At 24.1% G+C, this 3,360-nt stretch overlaps 1 protein-coding gene across 4 annotated transcripts in view; it reads right to left on the bottom strand.

The window, feature by feature from the left end:
• LOC107618263 (type IV inositol polyphosphate 5-phosphatase 3) overlaps positions 1 to 3,096 on the bottom strand; it is an 8,575-nt gene extending 5,479 nt beyond the window's left edge. For all 4 annotated transcript variants that reach the window (XM_021110765.1, XM_016320277.2, XM_021110766.1 and 1 more), the window contains exon 1: positions 2,914 to 3,096. The gene's annotated coding sequence lies outside the window, so the exon portion shown is untranslated. The remainder of the gene's footprint in view (positions 1 to 2,913) is intronic.

Genomic DNA, 3,360 nt, shown 5'->3' with positions numbered 1-3,360 from the left:
ACCAAATCAATTTATTTGATCTAATTTTGATAAAAATAATATAATTTAATTAATTATATATATTAAATTTTAATTATTAAAAAACATCTTTAAAAAAAAGACGTGTTTATTATCTGAATGCCTCCCTTTTAACAAATATTGGATATTACTATTAGGATACTAGCTAAAACTTGACTTTAAGATATCAAAAGTCACAAAATAATGATACATGAAGAACATTTTACTGCTTAGTGCTTACCTACCCAAATATATTATTATATCGATTAAGAACAAAATAGCATATGACATCTAAACTTATTGTCATCATTGGCTCCATTATTTATAAATGTGTAACAACCAAATTAATTAACCACCGTAGATAGGTACAGAAAGATATGATTTGCCGCACTAAAAAGCCCCATTAATTAATAGAGTCTATACGTGTAAAGGGGAAGCAGACAGGAAATTAAGGGATTGCATTCTTTAAAACGTAATTTGTTGGATAATTGACTATAATTAAAAGCATAAAGGAAGGCCGCAACCACAAGAAATTAGAACATTCAATTATAGCACATGATGATGACAATAGTTGGTCCCCGTTTTTATGTGAAGAGTGAAGACTATATTTTCTTTATGAATTAAAAATAAATATAAATGAAAATGAAATATTTGGTGAAACTTTTTTTATGTCTTGTCAGCATTGACTCAGCTAACAAACAGAGTAATAAGCTGAGATGATAAAGTAGAAGCATATATGCATTGCCAAGAAAAAATACCAAGGTTGCATGCATACCTTAACAAGCACACACATATATAGGTGATCTCAACTCTTGTAAAATTAGAAATCTAGAAAAGCAACATGCAGTGGCTCCATTCATAAGAAAAGAAGAAGAAGATGAAGAAGTGTTTGTATGATCAAAATGTCTTCAAACTATTTTATATGCCAACATATATTAAAATAACATTACATTTATTTTTAATAGATACAAAAAATATATGTCATTTCACTGTTTAATATGGCATTGAAGTGCTTACTCATCTCTTTGTTTAGTGTTTACTGAGTTTATGTCGAAAAGAGGTCGAGACTCGAGAGACCAATAATCTTATGGATAATAATAGTATAATTGGAACTATCGCAAAAATTAAATCAATGCAAAACGTAAATCTTAAAAACAATTTTAGAATTTTAGCCTTGAATTAAATTATAAATCTGATTTAGTGATAGATATTAAAAAAATGACTAATTACTTAGGAATGCTCCTATAAAGACGCGGAAAACGTCTTTTTAAAGACGCTTACGTGTCGTATTATTATTGAACGTATTAATGAATAGATTATTTTTTAATTTCTTAACAAATTAGAATAAAACCGTTTTTTTATAACAATAACAATAAATTTTTTTTTTAGAAGTTTAATTGTATTTTTAAATTTTTAGGGATTTAAATATCTGTAAACAAAAAGTTAGGGATATATTTGTCTTTTTATCAAAAAATTTAAAAATATTCGGTTTATATATCGTGTAATTCAATCAGATCAAATCGGGTCTAATAATTATAATGTAGACAATTGGATTTATTATTGTTGCTATAATAAACTAATTTTATTCTAGTTTATTAAAAAATTAATTATTAACCGATTTAATAAAGATATCTAATAATAACATAACTGATAACACATGTAAACCTCTTTTAAAAATAAGATATTTTGAGTATCTTTATTAAAATGATCTTCTAATATTTAATGTTCAAGTAATATAACAACGCTTTGATAAGAAAACCAGTTATATCGAAGATAAGGATTTTTTTTTTTTCAAATTACTAGGTCTATTATTTTAAAATAAGTATTCACTTTCATTTTATGTTTAGATACATTAATTGTTTAAAAACCTTAAAAAATTAAAAAGTCACTTATTTTAAAATAGAAAGAATATAAAAGTAGGTAGTATTATATTTTAATTCATTATCACCAATCAAATTATAGTTATGGGTCTAAGAATAAAACAGAACTATGAGACTAACTGAAAATTAACCATTAAATCAGTCTAATTTAAAGTAGAGAGATCGGTTATTAGAAGAAAAAAATATTAAATCATTATCAAAAATTATTTATTATTAATTCAATTTTTTTAATTTAATTTTTTTAATTTAATAATTTAATAAAATATTTTATTTCATATTTTAAATATTAATTATTAACTAATAATAAAATATACTAAATTTTGATGGTGATATAACATTATTCTTAATTTAAATATTTAATCACCGATTCAATTTTAAAACCTTTGTCTATAATTGTATACAAATACAACAATATTGTTCCATTCATTAATTATTTCCTCGAATAAGATCACATGTCCACATCGACTATAAAATGGAACATGTGTTTCACGGTGGTTGTTTTAACTTCAAATTAATTAATTAATTAATTAACTATGGCGTATTGTTGTAGGGTTTCCACCGTGTGAAGAGAAATAATAACGCGTGATAATGACTGATGAGTTTCTACTTTTACTCTTTTAGTGCATTGGTTGCAATTGCCCCCGTTATTATTGAAAGAAAAAGTATAAAGAGACAATACAAATATTAAAAAATTTAAATATTTAATTTATTAGATATTTAAATATTTAATTTAAACACTAAAAACAAAAAAAAAAAATACTATCCATTATTGTTATGTATGTATAGTTTGATTTCAACTTGAATAATATGCATCCTAAATTTTATTCCTATGTTACTAGCTAGTATTATCCATTCTTCTCTTCTTTGCTTTAGTTTGCCGACACTGTCTAGTAGTTTATTAACTATTAAAAGAATAACAGTGATGAAAGCTCGGATACACAGATCTTAAACGAATTGGACATGCAAATTAATTAATAATAATAATAATCAATAATTAATCATGAAATATATAGTAAATAATAAGTAAGAAGCATACCTTTAATTTGTTGATATAATTATTATTTGATATTTCTTGTTCTTAATTATTATGTGCTTGTGCTGCTACTTCATCATCAGCTTCTTCAGGCTTCAATAATTCTCCGATGAAGAAGTAAGAGAGAGAACAGAGACAGGTTTATGATGTTTATATATATATATATGATGATCACAACAAGAATATGCTAACAATTTGCTATATAATATAAACATATATATATATAACAACATTGGTCACTATCAATTTAATGGGAAAACAGGTAATACATATAACCTTATTGATACACGCGTCATATATCCATTCACATATCTTGTCTTAAATTATTCTTAATTATAAACCCTCCCTATATATGCACCATGTACATGTAGTTATTAAAAGTCATGCTATGCTAAACATTTTTTTTAATAAAGCATAATATTTTTTTATAATAATATATATATTTTTCTT

Source organism: Arachis ipaensis, chromosome B09 (assembly GCF_000816755.2).
Source record: "Arachis ipaensis cultivar K30076 chromosome B09, Araip1.1, whole genome shotgun sequence".
NCBI lineage: Eukaryota > Viridiplantae > Streptophyta > Magnoliopsida > Fabales > Fabaceae > Arachis > Arachis ipaensis.
Note: the sequence above shows the minus strand (reverse complement) of the source record. Positions and strands in the feature narration are given on the sequence as shown.